At 38.7% G+C, this 19,835-nt stretch overlaps 1 long non-coding RNA gene across 1 annotated transcript; it reads left to right on the top strand.

The window, feature by feature from the left end:
* The first annotated feature begins 13,486 nt into the window (after positions 1–13,486).
* LOC121882634 lies at positions 13,487–17,166 on the top strand. The gene is made up of 2 exons (XR_006092134.1): positions 13,487–13,576; positions 16,497–17,166. It is a non-coding gene; the product is annotated as an uncharacterized LOC121882634 (long non-coding RNA).
* The last annotated feature ends 2,669 nt before the right edge of the window (positions 17,167–19,835 follow it).

Here is a 19,835-nt window from a genome sequence, read left to right as displayed (position 1 = left end):
TTCAGATCAGCATTAGCAACAGAGTTGTAAAATCCTGTCTGTGAGTATTACAGACCACTGTGCATTGTTTTGGCATCTGTTAAGCCTTTAAATGCATTCATCTGTAGCTCCAGCTGGACTTCCTGCATTATATTTAACTGTCTCACAGGTACCTTAAAAAAAATGCAATCCCTTACATTGTTTTAACACTGTTTTCGGTCTGAATGCAGCCTAAATAGGCAACTATTTGCTAACAGGTTTGCCATACTGACTTTATAGTGATAATATGTTGTGTTTATAGCTTTGTCTGCTGCCACCAAGTGGCCAAAAAAAAAGAACAATTAATAATACCTTAAGGTTATGGAAGAAACTTTCATAGTAAAACATGCAGGGGCCTGTGTTGGTAAATGGCAGATCAAAATGAGTCATACAATCCTTTGCTCCAAGTATAGCTTTCACACATTTCTAGATCATCTTTTTAGATGTGTAGATTGAGATAAATGCAGGAACTTTGGTGACACAAATACTTTATCTCCATGAAGAATTTATTAAGTGTGCACTCAACTGTAATAGCCACTCGGCTGAGATCTTCCCTGTATATCTCTCTGAGTAATAAATTCTTCCTTTCCCCCACATGTCAGGGTTCAAACATCTTTAGGCTTGAGGATTTCCATGCATCTGTTCTGTCTCTGCATCTCCTAAATTATACCCTGCTACTCTTTGTCTTCATCTTAAAACAATAGGATGAGAAGTGGGCCTCATAAAGTTAAGGGCTCATCCCCCCCAAGTCGTTTCCCCCCAAGTCTTCCTAATGGGAACCTGGTGTTTGTTCAAAGACGAGGATAGAGAGCCTTGCCTTGGCAGATTCCTCAGGAAAGCCCTTGACTTTACTATCAAAAGACAGCAGCAGGGCGAGTAGGTGTCATCATCACTGTCTCATCAACATTGGATCAGGCCACAGCCACTGGAAAACAAGGAGGAAGAAAGGTCTTAAGTGTCTGACCAAAACATCTTCCTCTCAGGTTTACGATGCTGAGAGATAGGAGGGAGTGGGAGTCATGTGCCCACACTCGCTTTGATCGCCCTCACCACCCTGGCTTTGAAATGTTTAACACACGGAAAACACCATTCCTCATCAAAGTAGTGCTTCAAAGTGGTGAGAACACGGGAGGCACTGTAGGTGACCCTGCCCTGGTAGAGGAAAAAGACTGTCAGAGCGGGGCCGGGTGGGGCCAAATAGGCAAGTTCAAACATCATAATGTGTCCCTTTATGACCAAAAATACTGACCTTGATTTATAAATGAGAAGAAGCAGGGGTGAGGTGCACTTCTCTATGGAACGCCAGAAACTAGTGATGTGAGGTATGGAGCGAAATCCAGCTTGGCCAGAGAAATCATACCAATAAAATGCTCTAAAAAGTTGCCACTAAGTCATTAGGTTGGCATCAAACTCGGCAAGTTTGGTGGTTCTTTGTGGTATTCATCAAATAAAATGGCCTGGCAGTTTCTCACATGGTGTAACTGATGCCCATGGCACCTAAAAACCGCTTTTTTAATAAGTTTTATATGAGCATTTCTTGTAAACTCACTGGCATCGCACAAAAGTAGGCCACTAACTGAAGATGACATTAGCTCCTGAGCATCATTCAATCTCAAAGGGCATGTATTATATGTTTTCCTGGCAGTCCGTATAATGGGACATGTGCTACCACATGTCCCATTATACCCAACCAGACACATTTACTCTTTAACCTCAACGATATCCATAACAGCATCATCAAAATCATACAGCATATCCCCACTGTCAGTCAGTCCACCATTATATTTCCTGGTTTAAATAGAGTTGGGGATCTGCTAAAGCAGAGTTCTGTCGGAGAGGACTGTTAAAGGCTTTACTGCTAATAAAAACCAACATGGAGCTCATATAGACTCCCGATTCCTGGAATGTACCTGCAGTAGATGGACCTCCGGGCAGCCAGAGACGAGGCTACTGATAGCCACAGGGAGACTGTAAATCATGCACATTTTACCAACAGTACATGTACGGTTTGGGAGCAACCTGGAGAGTAAAGCGTATCATATGGCTTTGTTAAGGAGCTCAGGCAGAGACCATACATGTTGTTCATGCTCTAAAACAAAAAACTTTAATTCAAACTACAAAAAAGAAAAGAGACCTGCAGTCCTGTACTATTATTGCTTTTTGGTGTATTATTCTTTCTCTGATGGATAACAATGTGTTGTCATGTTCAGATATTTCTAAATCAGCAACATTATTTTTCAGGAACTATAACCTCAATAAATGCCTTTAGACACTTCCAATTGATCTCTCCTTATTGATACATTTGTATATTTTTAGTGAAAGGTTCAAGGTTCATTGATTCCTCTGGATTTGATGTGACAACAAAAGGATGGAGTGCTTCCTCCCAGAAAAATATGGATTAGCTTTTCCAGGAAGGGAAACAGTGAATTTGTTTGTATTTGGTCCTTGATCTCAGTCCAACCATCTGAATATTACAAGAAAATAGAATCAGTAAAGCAATTATCTGGACTTATGAAACTGACTTTCATTTGCATAGATTAATTTTGCATTTGGCTGCATTCGTGCCCTCAACCAAGCATGTAAGTGGGCATATTTTGATGATATCTGTTGTATGAATATTTTGGCTTACAGACATCCAAGGACACAAACAACAATTAATCAGTGTAAAATGATATGAGGACAGTTCCAGACAGCCATCAGTGTAATCATTTCCCAGGAATTAGGCTGGTTACATGCTTGAGGTAGTATTGTTTGACTGCTGCCTCTCAGGGAAAATACTGCTCATGCCAAATATGCAGCCTGTCCTCACAAGAAAAACGACAGTATAGGTCTAAAATTCAGTCAAAATTCAAAATGATGTTGATGTAAGGTGACTTGAAAAGATGATTTTGCCTTATTAGGAGGAGGTGGGTTTGGTGGATGGCTAGATGTTGTGATGTTTACTGTTGCCATGAGGACAAAGGTTGCGTGACTTTAATGGAGTATAAGCCATGTTTCAAGGGATCATTTTAACCCAATCCATTATCTTTCCCTACCCTTACCAAGTGTTTTTTGTGCCTAAACCTAACCAGACCTTAACCACACCATTGTCACACCATAAAACAATTATTTTTTAATAATGATTTTTAACAGTTTTGGAAAGCGACATATTACAGTCCTATGGGTGGTTCTGGAGTGCATAACTACAGCCACTAGGTGGTGAAAACATAACTATCGGCCGTTTTTTGCCAGCTGAATTTTAGACCTATACTACTGTTTAATAATGAGGATGTGTTACAAATATGACATGCTGTATGCCATCAGTTTTTGTGTCTGAGTCAGCTGTCGGGAATGTGAACCCCTGCTGAAACAGTGAAATAAACGCTGTGTGGGGTTTACCTGTGACCATGGGTTTCTCATTTTTGTTAAACTTTACCTTGGTTGTGCTTTGGCACATGTTGTCAATAGAAACCCACTGACCTGAGAGAGTGCTTGTGTATTAAGTCACTCAAACATTTTATGGCTTTCCAGGGAAGAAGCCTTTCTGTGATTGATGTGAATAAACACATTTACAAATTGTCATTAAATTCAGCTGTACAGAATGTTTACATTACTGGTAGTTTCAGTTTGATTCCTACTGAGTTTGGACTTACTGTTCATACTGTATGTACAGTATGCGTCCAATTTGGCATGCAAAACACAAACTGTAAATACATTGGGGTTTGTGTTACACAGAAATTGGCTGTGAATGGTTTATGGACTGACAGTTAAACTGTAGAGGGGCTGCCTGGCTGAAAGTTTGGACTAGACTATTGACTGAAAGTTGAAGGTAAAAGGTCTGAAGCAGACAATCATCACAGGGTGGTGAGAAAAACAAGGGCAGAGGCAGTCACTGCTTAAGTCAGTTCTACTCCGAGTAGAATAGTTTGAGACAGTCTAAATTTATTGAATTTTCACCTTTCGCAACACACAAAGAAAAGACAACCCAATTGCCAGAAAGAACGCTAATATTGGACGATTTTGGAAAACCCCAGATTACATTCAATGACAATGATTTAAAATGTATTGCTTTCTACAACATCTGTGCATGGCAACTACATTATGGCTAAGGTTAGTGAAACTTTGGGGTTAAGGTTACACAACTAAAGCACTTGATTAAGGTTTGGTAAAGATCATGGTTATGGTTAAAAAAAAGGGAACATTAATGGCAGATGTGTGATGGGGCACAAACTCTGGTCTCTGGTAATGAAAGTCAGAAGCTCTACATATCCATCCACCACCCTGATATCTGCACCCTTACTTTCCACTTTGTTACATGGTCACTACTTCCTGCATGTGCACTGACCTTCAACACCAAGTGTAAATTGTGAGCGCCAAAGTTGTCTATAATGAACTGTACTTTTCTACTTTAATGGAGAAAATTCTTTACAATTTGCATCATATTCACACACACACACTGATTCACACATCCGTCTATTATACAGGTTTTTAGTACTGAATGGTCTCAGCAAGTGCATAGAGCTACGATAAGCCCTGAGGGGAAAATATATCAGTCATTCACAAGTAACCTGCATTGCCTCACAACTAAATGGTTTCACACAGTACTCAAGTGCACTATTTAACATTGTAATGCTTCCATTTTGATCAATGGCAGTTAGTTTGGTAACATAAAATAAGCAGAATAGGCTGGAGAAGGTGAGGGCTTTGGTTAGTGTCGGATTTAAAGTACACAGATACAGCACATACCAGCACAGCACAGGTATCTATTGAACTCAGAAAAGAATAGGCATTTTTGGCCAGCACTAAAGAGGTATCCTCCTTGCTGAATGGATGGAAGTGAGAAAAAATACCTGATACATGATTATGAACATTTAACTGTATATTTGCTTTAATTGTCAAATATAACAGAATTCATTAACTATAAACGTCATTAACAGGTGTGTTCTTTATGCCTGACTTAAAAATGAACTAATGAAAATGAATCTACTAACTATACCGTTCAATCAACCTCATGCTGTATGACATGATGAATGACTGATGGAAAGAAATAAAGAGAAAGAGAGTAAAGATCATGTAAAAAGAGACTATATACTGTAACTTGCTTTGCTGTCTCTTCATTTCTCTCCAAACTCCTTCTAAATACAATACAAGCACTGTAAGACTGTATGAATCTGCAATACAAGAGTGTTAACAAAACAGCACAGTCATTCTTTCGACCACAACAGCGAGTTTAATCAAGGTCCTCTAGGGTAAATGTTGTCTCGGCTGAGTGACCTTCCTGGGAAAATGGACAGCTCCTTTTTGTCAACTGGCTCTGCCCTTATATGGGCAGTAGGGATTTCCAAACATGCAGTTAGCTGTGCTGAGGAATGAGAGCGGTGTCAGTGTCATCAAACAAACAGGCAGGCGATGCTCTGAAAGGAAGTCATCATTTATGTCACAGCTGACCGAGACAGATGCTGCGCTACGAGCGTGTGTCTGCTTCTAGACGGATATGCTTTCAGGCTGATATTTTTCTATGAATTACATATGGATATCAGTCTTTTAATATTGTCCCCTTCAGATATGATGAGCTTCCTTCCTGACCACAAATATTTAAAGGCATGGGGCACTACTTTTTTTTTGCAGAGCCGTCAGATGCAGAAGGCACAGGCTGTTTTCTTCAGACTCACGTCCAATGAGTCCAAGTCTCTTACAGTGTACTTGCTCTATGAAGGCATCACCTCACTGATACCTTCTGATTACCTTTAACTCATCCAACGCACATATGGCATATGGATACACTTAAAAATATATATATGGTATGGTTATGGCCTGTCAACTAAAACCACTTACACATCCAGCACAAACAGAGCAACATGAGAATCTCAGTCAGTCACCTTTTCCAGTACTTTCCAGCCTCAAGTCCTGACTGATCCTCAAACTCAGTATCACAGTTTCAGCTTTCAAGATCTTTGACTTCTTCACCAAGCCACTTCTTAACTTCGCTATTGCTGTGCTATGGTTAGATATGGTGGGCTTGGTTAGAGCCGACAGCAGTCAACCACGTGGATCAAAACCATGCCATAAAAGTGAATTAAAGCAATTGAGACCTGCAAAAAACTCTTGTGTAATCCCAATCTTCTGTCATGACAAGTGCAGACTAGCAGTATGTCAGGAATGCTCACAAACAGGAGCTACAGGAGGTGACCAAAGGAACATTGAGGATAGCAAGCTAAACCAGAAACACAATGGGACCATTGTTCCCTCTGGCAGCAATCCTAGCTGCTGCTTTCCACACTCCCCATGTTGTTTTGGAACAAACTGTTTTTGTTTTGACGTGAGACTACCCCAATCTCCCCTCAGTGATGATTGGTATAATTATTAATTATTATGTCGGCACTAATGTCTGACATACAAAATTATCTTACAAAACCAACAATTTGTATACATTGTTAGGCTCTGAGTGTCATGCTGAGTCACAACACACACAAATCATCTGTCAAAGCGTCTTACCATGCTTCCTCCCTTATAATCTATCACAGTTTATATTTATTGACTTTGTTAAAAAAAAAACTCAAGAGACACAAGATGTACTTTCTCAAGACTCAAAAAGAATATTTATTCTTTTATCATTCCTATCCTGACAGAGTACAAATTCATGCCAAAAAAAAAAGCTTTATTTCACATGGGGTCAACAGAGAAACTCAGTAAACTCACTGTTGGTGGGAAAAAATAAAACATAAAAAAGCCAAAAAAATAAAGGAATTAAACTCATCAGAGTGGTGTGCTCGGGCAGACGGAAAACGCTCATGAATGCAGCCTAATTGGTGTTTACTAGAGCTTGCCTACATCAGGGACTTTCTCATCTGAAAGTGTTTAGACAGAACGTGGTGGAAAGCTCGCTTCCCATCGCTGCTGATGTACTGGCAGTGGTAGCTGCTGAGAGCTAGGTTGGCAGCGGCTGATTAGCGGCTGGCTGTGGGTACTCACAGGTCAGTGAGACTGGACTCTGACTGCCAAGGTAAAGTATGGTCCTAAATTTTGTTTACTACTACAAAGAATTAGACTTTCCTCAAGCTTGTTTTTTTTTAATCTCAGATGAAGTGTAATAATAACAAGATCATCAATATTCCTGTTGGAAAGATCCAAAGGCCCATTTCACCAACTTTGCAACATGCAAGCTGAGATTTGCAAGAGAGATCATTCCCCTTTTTGATATGTTTCAGTAATCACACCAAACACCATACTTGGGATCCATGCGTGAACATGCCAGAGCAGCTGGACATGCAAATGTATCTACAATTTGTGAGTGACAGTCATGGCTGCCACTATTTGCAAACTACATGAAAGGAGTTTTTGCAAACCGGCCCTTGGTGCAAATAATTGTGAATTTAACGTGAAAAGTCACTGAGTTCATGTGGCTGCCTCCTTCCCCGAAGATTCCTGTTGCATTTTCATTGGATATCTCTGGTTACCTCTCATCTCAGACTCATTACGATGCCATTTTAATCTGGACACCAGCCGTTGCCCATGGTTATACACCAGAGTGCGGTGTTGATTCTCAGTTGGATCAGTGGTGCTAGCAATACTTTCACATTACAGGAGGACATTTGATTCAATGTTAATTACAAAAAAAATGTATCATCTAAACTTTTGTGTAATTCCAATCTTCTGTCATGCCAACCGCAGACTTGCAGTATGCCAGGAATGGGTTCTCCAACCATCCAACCATCCTCCATCTTGTTTTGGGCTATGATTAAGTCAAACATGTTTGAAAAGTGTTGTAGCAACAGCTCGGGACAAGGTCGACACGTGTCTTGGAACAGCAAGGTCTAGACAGGATCTTGTGCTGATTTGATCTCATAAATGTGTTTGGGACGGGCAAAAGTCACGTAGTCTGCATGTGGTTTTAGTATGACATAGTGATTCATGTTCCAAAGGCCAAGAAGTGGCAAGAACATTTTCTTCCCCTGGATTTTAAACTAACTGTAGTTTTGTTGCTTTTTCTGGTAAACAGAATGAAGTAAAGTCTTGGAAGTTTTTCTTTTTGCCAGTGCTTGTGTCAACAAGTGTAGACTATCGGGGGGGGGATTCCCACAAGATATAGAGCTTCCTGACAAGTCGAAAAATGCAGTTGTCAAACTGGGGGTTGAGACACCCTGAGGGGGTCACAAGATAAATTTGAGGGGCTGTGGGATTCTTAATCGTATCTGTTACATAAATTCCTTTCGTTCTTCTGACTTCTAATGTTTTTTTTTTTTTTTAGATGTACCCATTAAGTCCACTAAAGAAATACACATGTCACAACCATGACATGTGCAACTTGTGAGGAGGGGATGCAAGTAGACGCAGCTTTATTTTCAGGGGTCACAAGCCAAAAAGGTTGGGAACCACTGTAATACTTAACCTAAATCCTTTCACTTACACTATTAGTAGGGTATAGGTCATCCATACAATGAACCACTATTCAAAATATTTCATATATACAATCATAAAGTTTAATGTCTGCATAATGATCCCTCTACCTGCAGTTGAATTGTCCGTTCACGAAAAGATGTGGGTCTATGTAAACCAGATGTCTGGCTGTTATATACATCACAACATTTTATATGTAATGTAAGTGGAACAATGTCAGTACGCTTTAGTGTAATAGAGGAGCTCAGATTTGCTGATTCTGCAAATGAGCATATAATAAATGCAATCGACTTACAGTCTGCTCCAATGCATTCAACACACTAGGCACATTTTACAGGTTGGTCCAAAAAACCCTCATTTAGACTCTACGGTTCCTTGGGCCTCATATTCTCTTCATCCTTTGACGATGTTCCCGTTAATGTTTTCTGCACACACCCAGATGTCTCCCTGTGTTGAGTCCTCTTCCCTGCACTTGACAATGGCCATTAACAAGAGGTCAAAAATACAGTAATTTAACATATTAATGACACTTTCCTGTGGGTGACTTCACACGTGATTTGTTTTTTGTTATTTAATTTCAATGAAAACTATTTGAATTCTAATCAGCCCTTTGTTCATTATCGCATTACTTCATCTTTTTCATACCTTCCATAGTTTTTCCTGTAATTGCAGTTTCAGTTTTATGCTCTTCTAAGGCCTTCTCTGATTTTAACATAGTTGTGTCCCATTAACTTACATACTGTTAAAATGAAAATTCAGAAGTCTTTAACTGCTTTCACCTATTAAATCTCAATTGACACTTGAACAGGTTTTTATTCTCCAACTGATATTTACACTCAAACCTAAACTTCTTTCAGCACTTCTGTTTTAGCTGTGGGCTTCCACATCAGAACAGCTCCGACTCCAATAAAAGTCTCAATAACAAAAACTCTCAAATCTGTGATATGAACAGGTTTCATTTCAATAAATGTTCAAATGATCCAATATTTCACCAAAAATCAAAGATTAGAGCAAAAGTCCAAAAACTGAAAATAGATTTGTGTATCAGAACTATGTTTTTTCTTCTTTTCTCTCCCATTAATCATCTCATGACTCCTCAGATTTATCTGGTGACCCTTTGGAGGGGCCTGACCCCTAGGTTGGGAACCACTGGACTAAATTAACTAAATGTATATAAAGTAGTTCAAACTAGTTCCAACTCCAGCAGCTGCAACAGCTACAAACCACTACTTTTACATTAAAACTTTAAATACATTTTGCTGCTAATACTTATGTACTTTTAATTAAGTAGGATTTTTCATGCAGGACTTTTACTTCTAATGGCATATTTTTACATTGCTGTATTGGTACTTTTACTTAAGTAAAGGATCTGAATACTTCTTCCACCAGTGGATATGAACGCTTTGGCCTTAGAAAACCACACAGGAGGATCAGATAGGCTGAACACTGATTAACAGACTAATCAGTGACATCATTCTGTCCAGGGGATGTTGTCTGTCTTGAGCTGAGCCAGCCAAACATTCCAGGAAATACACAGAGGACTCAGTAGAAGAAACAACTTCTGTGTTTGGAGCTACTGTGCTCGTTCCGACACACAGATACACAAACACAAATTGTGTTCAGAAAGTAAGATGAGGGCCAAAAGGCGAACCTCATTCAATCTCTGTCTCTATCTTATACCTGATTGACCTCACATGTATCACATCTGGGTTAATAACAATCTTCAAGTGGAATTTCACAGCATCCGTGCGTGATAATGGCGTCCACAAAGTTGGAGACCTAATGAAAAATCTTGGCTTCACAGACTGTGTCTCCTAATATCTTTTGGATAAAGCAAATGGAAGGAAAACACACATAATGAAAGAGGAATTAATTTCCATTTCAGCACGACTCAAATAAAATGACATTTAAATGTCATGCAATAAGATGAGAATTATTGGAAAAAGATCTTACTGGCTTATACTTTTGAATAACTACAATTTAAATTACTTAGCCACAGTTTAAAAAACACAATTGTATTAGTATTCAGAACCACATAGAAAATTAAAAAATGCCATGTTTTCTCCAGATCCTATAATTACTACTACAGAGCTATTACAGCCCATTTCCACACAAAATCTGCACATACAGCTGTCCTCATATGAAATAAATGCCAATGTCATCCTACAAGGAAGCTACAGATGAGCTTGTTCTGATAAAAGCAGGGAAAACTAATTTTACAGTTGGCAGAGGTGTTAATGGTTATCAAATTAATGAAATGATTACAATAACTGGAAAGCTCCAATACCAACAAGTTCAGAGAAAGAAGTGACGTCAATTGGTGTGTTTTTACAGTTTAAGGAGGAAAAACCTTCAACAAAACATGAGTCTTTCTAAATTCATCCTAATTACAAACTACTCTTTTTAATAAAGACTGCACTTTGAGCTGCATTTTTGTATGAAATGTGCTATATATGAATAAATAAAGTTTATTATTACTCACACATAGTATTAGACTATTGATACCTTAATACTTTGGATTACTATTGCCCAAATAGTCTTTGTATACATGCACAATCACTACTACTTAATTGATGATGCTGTAGGAAAGTTGTAGGAGCATGCTGTTCAAACTCACGTATTCTAACATTTAGATCACCACTGCTCTGTTGAGCAAAAAGTAAATACATTAATCAACTTAAACCTACATGAATTTTTTTTTCTTTTTGGCCACTTGGGAGCAACGTAGCATGCTTTAAACACAACACTGACATATTATCACCTTATAAGTTGTTATGGTGAGTGTTCGCAAACCATTGTTTATTTACTCATCCAGCAGATAAAGAGCAACATTAGCATTCACTCAATTCCAATCGTCACTCTCCTTTTAGTTTTGTTTTTGTCCCATTAGCTGCTAAATGTTCCACTATGTTCACCAGCTATTCACTAAATTTGTTGTTTGGTGTTGGACAGGTGGCGTACCGACAATTTATTAGAGCTTGTTTTTTTTCGTTGTTTTTTTTTGCTGAAAACAGCTCCCAGCTGTGACTGGGAACAAGGTTGATGAGAGCTGTCAGTGAACCAGAACAGTAAAGTTGCAGTCGTATACCAAACCAAAGAGCTAAAAGATATTGAAACACTCAGTAGAGCTGAGGGGAACTGCTGAGTTGTGTTTTTATTCTTTACACTACAACTGCTTTCACATTACTTGTAGTATTTTGACGCACTGGTAATATAGAAACACTGATTACAGCAACTTTAAAGTGGTAATCTTCAGCGCTGCGGTTTCAAGTTAGATAGAAATCTCAAGTGTTCACTGCTGTTGTGTTTCTGTACTTCAGCTGCATCGCTTCAACCAAACAGTGTGTTTGGAACTGTTGCTTCTTTCCTTGGAGTTTCTGTTGATGATGTTTGACTTTTTCTAGATTTAAACTTTTTTCTTTGTTCAGCCATGGGAGCTATCCGTGTTTAATGGGGCGAGTCCCCTTTAACCTCTGAAAAACATTAAGTTGTCCCCCCCAATAAATTATTTCCAAATAAATTATGTGATTGAAAATATATATTTAATAGAAGCCGACTCCACTTTTGGAATAATTCAGACATGAACACAACAGTTTTTGAAGGTTTTGCTTATGTCCCCTCTATGTATCCTGCTCAGTAGTCTGAACTGTTGCATAAACTAAACTAAGTGGGAATCTGAGAAATTGGGTTTACTTCATCCTGATACCTTTGCTTGCTAATGGACTATATTTCCCAGATTCCATCTCTGTAGCATCTCTGTAGCATGTGAGTTGTGTCTTTCAGTGAGTGAGTCTAGTGGCTGGTGACTGCTAAACCCTAACACAAATGGACCGAGCTGCTGCTGGAGAGTAAACAACAAATACTGCACCAACGGCTCTGTAAAATAGGTAAATATGTAAAGTGATGGCCTAAAAGTGATTAATTAACATATATTTTAAGTTACTATTAATGGCAAAAAAGACAGCAACACATTATGTAGCCTTGAAGATAGCGACAACCTGACCAGGCTCACTTAAGGTGGACTGATGTTTAAGATTCACCAACTATTCTCATGTTAGTGACAATCTCAGCCGCTCCTCCTAGTTTTGCCCCCCTCGCCCCGCCCCGCCCCTCCCAAGTTGTAATGAGATCAGCGCCCGTCCTTGTCAGCTTGTGAGGGATAACCAATCATCTCCATATGGCAGGAAACCAACATTTCCTGTTTATGCTGTGTTACACTGAAACATGCACAAGCACATGCACACATGTCAAGTGTCTACTCATACTGTCAGAAGATAAAGGGTGGACAATGACTGAGGATTCCACACATGGGTCTGAATGTTTTGCCTGCCTTTGATGGTTTTGACTTTTAAGTGCAACTGTATTTTGTGTTAATTACATTGTGGCAGCAGTGAAATATTGATTGTTGTAATAAAGTGTCAGGAAGAAAAACAAAAGCAACCTTGACAAAAACAATAAGATTCTATCTGGTCAACGGCTTTTCCTATTAATTAATGAATCATGTTCTCAGATCTCATGAGAAATTCACACACCCACGCAAAAACATACACATACAAATGATTCACACACATTAAACTAAGTCATTGAAACCGGACCAAACAATTCAACCACGAAGGAAACTGACTGAGATAGACTTCTGATTCACATAAACACACACACAAATAAAGAAAACATCCCCAGAGTGTGAAGTAAATGCAGTGAATGTGCTTGATGTTGTGGCCAGACAATGTCAAGGTGGTTGAAACTTGCCAAAGCTCGATCCTGCTTTTCTTCAAGCAGAGATAGCTAAAGCCCTGCTCACCAGTAAGATTGTCTTGTCATCAACAAAAGGTTAACTGTTGAGTATAAACACCTGCTTGACTCCTATTCTCAAACCATCTTAAAAACAGCTCCAGTCTTACAAAAATACTTGGTCTGTGGTGGTGAAGATTCCCTATAGGTCACTATAGTAACTTGTGTTTACTCAGATGACAGAGTCCTGCACAATCTAATCATCCCTTCATAAAGATAGAGCTCCCTGCATTTACTCAGAAAGCAGGAGGGAAGTCTGCTCTTGTGTCTTTGATCTGTCTCTTCTCTGGCTGAGGAAAACTGTTTTGGTAGCAGCAGTCAGGCGGCCTCCTCCATCCCCTGTGAGTGAAACGACCGGTCCCCCTTGTGAAGAGAGGAAATTCTTCTGACAGTAAGTGGAGCCACGTTTTGGGCCGGAGACGCATGAAACAGCACTTGTTTCATTTCTTTTCAACAGTTGCTGATAGGGGTAGGTGATAAATAATACCACAATATTTCAGGGTATTTCTGTGATAATGATATTATGAAGATATGACAAAATACTGAAAAATATTTTATTATTAATTTCAAGAACATAAATTTGCAACAAAAGAAGTGTTGTAACTTTATATGTCAGCATAAACATAACAGTTTGCCTTCAAATATTCAGTAAAAACTAAACAAAAATGATCTCTCAGTTCTTTAGTTTGTAAACAACAATCAGACTGAGATTGAGATTCTGTATAAAATGTAAATACTACAATAAAATAAAATCAACCACAAATCTGAGGTAAACATCTTAAAAGTTGCCAAATACAAAAAAAATCCCCCTTTAATCTTCAGTGCATAAATATAAGTAAGTGGGTACAAAAAACATGTAAATTGTAAATATCAACAGTGATACAAAACAGATTGACTTCAAATGAGGTAGAATATGCAAAACCTAATGTTGCCTGAAAATGCTGCCATTTAGAGGCAGAAAGTAGCTATCCAGCTGGCTTTGCACACACAAACATCACAGTCTCAGATTGTTTGTCAAGAACACAAGCATATTCACTGAAGCAGGCTTCAGTGCTGACCTTTGGCAGGTTGGCAGGTCACAATATTGTCTTCTATGCTAAACAGCCTTTCAGAGGCTGCACTGGTGGCTGGGATGCAAATGTATTTTTTTGCTAAACGGCTGACCTGAGGAAAGTTGACAGGATCACTCTCACTGTCTGCTGGTGGACACGTAAGTAGCTGTTCAGCTCAGTCTAAATTGTCTCTCTTTCAAACATGCTCGTTCTGAAATCTCTCAGTCTTTTCAATACCAGTATCTGTGTGACCCACCTCAGTACATAAACATTACAAAAACACACATGTAATGGCTACTCAACTAACTAGTGACTAGTGACTCCATTACTTGGGCTTTGGTTTTACTGTAGAGTGCACACCAAGTTGTTTTCTTCGCCCCGGAGTTGATTTTAGTTGTTAAAGTGCTGCGGTGTGTGTTGGTCAGCTGGTCTCGTTTGTTACTGCTGGAGTTTGCTTCTCCACTCCACTAACATTAGTCTGCGTAGAAAGTTCACAATATACTTCAGGTTCATCTCACAAAGGTAATTATTTAGTCATTAAATCAAATAATGCTTGCAACCACTGCCTTTTTTGAAGATGAACTGCAAGATAACTCTAGTGTGTAACATGTGCGTGCTGTAAACTGTCCAGGTGCTGCACTGCCCCCGCAGTTCAGTTCTGCTTTTGTCCTTCTGTCAACACCACGTTATTAACTAACATTTAGAAAATTGGTTTTTGACATTTGTGAATTGATTCAGAGTTATCCATGTCTGCATCACGATACATCTTAGAATTGAGGAATTTCCTCACCTCCACTGGATAAACAGCAGAGAAGTGGACTATGAGGCAGCAGTGGTTTGAGAGGTTTCTATGGATTTGATTTATTTATCTATGTATAGTTTTTATTATCTTGAGTTGCCATTGGAATCCATTGTAACTGCTGTAACTTGCAGTCCTTTCAAGTCAACATTGCATGAGGAAGTGTAGTTTAAAGTACTCTACTCTTCCTGCTCTGCTCACTTGGTTGACATACACAGCCACACATTGATAACCTATAATGTGCTCAAAAATGTTGTGCATGGCACATTTAACAACTCTGTGTGACCTCATGCACACTGTTTGTCTGGACATACACTCTTATCTCCTGCCCGTATTGCTTGGCTGTGCTCTCATCCGCACAGCTCCATGGCGACCTGCTCAGGCCACCCACTTCACCGCCAAACAAACCCAACTCTGTCAGCTGTAGGCAGCAGAGTGGCTGTTTCCTGCTTTGAGCTCTGTACAGCAAACCCACAGCCAATTATCTCAGCATGGGGAAATAAATGTGTTCGCCTGGTTTATAAAAACAGTAATGAAGACTGTGTTCTCACTGAGGTAAAGAAAAATGTATTAGTTTATTCTTGGTAGAAAAGGAAGGGAAGCCAACTGAAGAACTGCAATTGAATTTTGGAAGTTTGATCAAATGTGACTGGAGCATTTGTACAAAAGTCATCTTAAAGTTGTGTCAAATTGGCCATATAATGAAGTACAGTGCATTAAGGTGCATTATTGATATTTTTTGGCCACTTTGGAGCAGAAAAATGCAGCAACAACCTAAAAAATACAGTTAGTAACAGATTTATAACATTAATATGGCGAAAGTGTTATTAACAAGCATTGTCATTAGCCTCCATCTTGAGTTGTATTTGTCCACTTGATAATTCTAGGTCCATTATTCTCTCTTTCTTTTAACTCCACTGGTCTCCACCAGTAGCTGAGGACAATATGGCTCTTTAGCTTGCTATCTGTGCTAGCTAGTCACTAACTTTGCTGTTTGGGCTGGGCAGCTAGTGTACAGTGAGTTTATTAGATCTTTTTTTGCTACAAAAAATTCCTTGCTGCTGTTGGAATCAAGGTCAATGAATGCAGAATTTGCTGTCTGTAAAACCAAAACAATGAGCTAAAAGAGGCTCAAAAGCTCCAAAGAGCTGTGCAGGACTCCAGGTGGTAATTCTCTCACGTATTGTTACAAAAGCCCCCTTTTATCATTTGATCCATTGTTTATAACAGTTAAAAACATACTGTACAGTATGTTCACATAATAAGATAAATGATCAGATTATGCCTAACATTAACATTTGACCGCTGCAAAATTTCTATGCTATAAATCTGAAAGCTTTTAAAAAAGCGTTTCATTCACATTTGATCTTGAGCCAAATATGTCTCTTACAAAAGGGGATTTATGCTGTTACTTTATATGTCCTTTGTGTTCCTCCTCCTCCTACCTCTGCTCGGTCCAGATCAGACATTCACGCAGCAGCTGTCTGTAATCCAAGGCATCCTTGTCTGGCACATAAGCTGGGAGCCATTTTACCTGAGGCTGTTTTTCGGAAGAGGGAATCTACCAGATGGAGAATGATGACACAAAGAAATGGCTGCGGAAGAGAGGAAGCACTGTTACGCAGGGCTCCAGACGAACTTTTTTCACCACTGTCCCGGAACCGTCCTGAAAAACAATTTTGACCATCCCAAAGTGAATGTAAACCATTTCTTGTTTCTTTACTTTGTAAAGCAAGACAGAGTTTGCCTGAGGCTCCAAATCACTAAATCCACCCCTGTTGATGTATGAGTGTTTTCTTTAACGATTTACTTTAAAGATTATAGATGCTGCTTTCAGTAATTGTAAATGTTTCCATGGTGAACTAACTGCCTTTGCAATAGAGTTTTGTATTTATGTAGCCTATAATGTATGCTGCCTGCTTTGGTCCCATTTCTGCTCCCGCTAACCCATGCAGTCTGGAAAGATTGTAGCATGTTGAGTGCACCGATTTTTCCAGCAATTTCTCTTGTATGATTGCAGATAAAATTGTTATTAGTGTCTGTATATTTCTTGGTATTCCCCGCTGTTAGTTTGCTTAGTTGTGTCAGTAATTCGTGCCTTACGAAAAATAAAGCTCTACTATGTTCAAATTTTAGAGAATGTAATTAATATTTTCCTCATTAATGATGTATTATTTCACCACTGACCCATCCCCTATTAAACAGAATGTTAATTTTTATGACCTGACTGATCCGCGGATTAACTGCAATCTGCCCAACAGCACGCATCACTACTGTCCACGTACAAGCTATGTTTGATAAGTGTTTAAGGCTTAGATTATAACAAAAAAATACCACAATAATATATTGAAATCGTCTATGCTTTAGCCAATATACTCACACACAGCCAGGAAAGCGCTGTGTTTTGTTTATCCAGCGCAATATATTTGTGAGGTCCTGCCAGCAAGCCGTTTGTGACTGAGGGGAAACAGTAGATGGACCAGTACTGTGGGAACATTTCAGGTCTCGCTCTGAGTAGCCAACCAGTGATAGTAGCTACAGTGACATCATGAGAAGATGTGCTCCGTTTTAGTCAGCACTTGGTTCAGTTTGTTATTTGCTAAAGGGATAGTTTAAAATAAATAAATAAATATATATATAAAATGCCTTTCGTCCCAGAGGCATCCTGGGGAGGATCTCTGTTCGTCCTGAATACATTTTCTACCGTCCCAGGGACGATGGGACACCGTAAGTCTCGAGCCCTGCAGTGGTACCAAGGGCCCAGTCATCCGTCAATATTTCATGAAGTGAAATGGTAATTTGAATGTTCCTTTGTTTAATTGGTTATTGTCTTAAATTGGTAATTCATGTTGGGATGACACCCTGGAGCAGCATATATTTATATCTTTGCTTTTAAGATATTTTTTTGTCATCATCCCCAACTTATATAATATTTGTGTATAATATAATGTACAGTAAACTGATTACTCAACAAGCTTAGCATCAAGTTGCGTGTGAGATTTATGAAATCAGGACATAATTACAGCAGTCATTAACCTCAAACTCAAAATATTTAACCATGTCATTATCACGTCATAACACTATAATGGCAGAGCTACAAAGCATACTGGTTTGGTCATAAAGCACAAACCCAAAGAGCAAAAGCTCCAGTCATGCGACCATCGCCAACAGGCAGCAGAACAGTGGCACACACAAGAGCCAGATGTGCAAGCACATTGCGTGGGATCTGCTCAAACAACAAACACTTTTGGAAAACAAAGGCTAAATAACACATGGTATGTGAGTCTCAAACTAAAATAAGATTGTTCCTTTTTCCTAAGAACGTTTATGACATCCGTGAAAGAACATCTGTACACAACAGCTGTACTTTTGTTCAATAAAATGTAAATAAATCCCCAATGAATACAACTAACTTCTTGGTACCTAATAATGGACGCAATGAAGTACTTTCAACAGACAGTCATGTCATCCTTGGGGTATTTACAGCATTGGCATTGTAACAATAAACATATAAATCTATTTTAGTACAGCTTAATTCCATTTGACAAAACATCTTAAAAATTCAACCCAGGTACAACTTTGGCAATTTGTTTTTGCATTCTAAGAGTTAAACAAGCAATTTTATTCTTTAAACAATAATTCCAGGCTCTGTTCTGCTGGGGTTTATCCAGAGTCCAGAGAAAAGTGACTTTTATCATATATCATAAACAGTATGAGCAGTGCATAGAGTGGGAACAGGAGGTGCTAGAAACCATTGAATTAGGAGCAAATGGACCAGAACTTTAGAGAGGAAAATCACATTAAAGCTGTTCAACCTTTCAACACAGTGGGAAGTGGATTTTCTTTGAAAACCTGATGATCTGCAAATTTGCCAGAAATAAGTTTCCGTATGGAAAAAATTATGTAACATGTCCACCATATGCTTTTTCTGTAAAGCAAAATGAAAATAAGAGGAGGCCAGTGTGCTGCCCTGCGTTGCTACATATGCCCTTGTCTGGTCAGAGACAGGAGTGAGTAATATAAGTGGGTGATTTGGAGTGCGAGTGCTGAAAAAAAGGCTTCCAAGAAGGACAAATCCATCAAAAAGTTGCAAATCTGTCCCTTTGGTTTCCTCTTTAGAGAAAGACATTGGTTACTTCTTCAGCCTCAAATATTAGCTTTAGACAACATGATTAAAACTGGACAGAACTAAGGAGAAACCCTTTCTTGAGACATATAGAATTATGACTAATTGTGACTGTTCAGGGTGAAAATTAACAAAAGATTTAATAACCTTCCCCAAGTGAATATGCTCCAGTGCTAAATATGCCTGTCTATACCTGAGTCTAGCAGGAGAATACAATCATACAGGTGATCAAATTGTACAAAGTATGTATGCATTATAATCATAAATTCAGCGCTACAAGTACAGTACTTAAAAACTATTTGACTGAACACAAAAAGTGATACCAGCATTATTATTATGCGTCCATTCAGCTACCAGAGCGCTCTTACAAGCATTATTAAAAAATAGTACAGTTAAAATTTGGGTCTTGCTCTTGGTAGGTATGGCCTTTGTTTTGATACGATTGCACTCACCAAGTTAATGGCTGAGATCTATTTTTACTGATAGGATTGATGGCTAAAACTACCAAAATACAAAATAAGACCCAGCTTATTATACATATATATATAAACTATTGCTTATGAAACTGTCTAAAAACAGTTTCTGCAATATTCTTGACATTTTGAGAAATTAATAAACACAGCTGTAAATATAATCAGAACAGACCATTTTTTAATCCATCTGATTAAGAGTT

The sequence above is a fragment of the Thunnus maccoyii genome, chromosome 17, assembly GCF_910596095.1.
Source record: "Thunnus maccoyii chromosome 17, fThuMac1.1, whole genome shotgun sequence".
NCBI classification, from domain to species: domain Eukaryota; kingdom Metazoa; phylum Chordata; class Actinopteri; order Scombriformes; family Scombridae; genus Thunnus; species Thunnus maccoyii.
The sequence above is the reverse complement of the archived record's forward strand: the minus strand, read 5'-3'. Positions and strand labels throughout refer to the sequence as shown.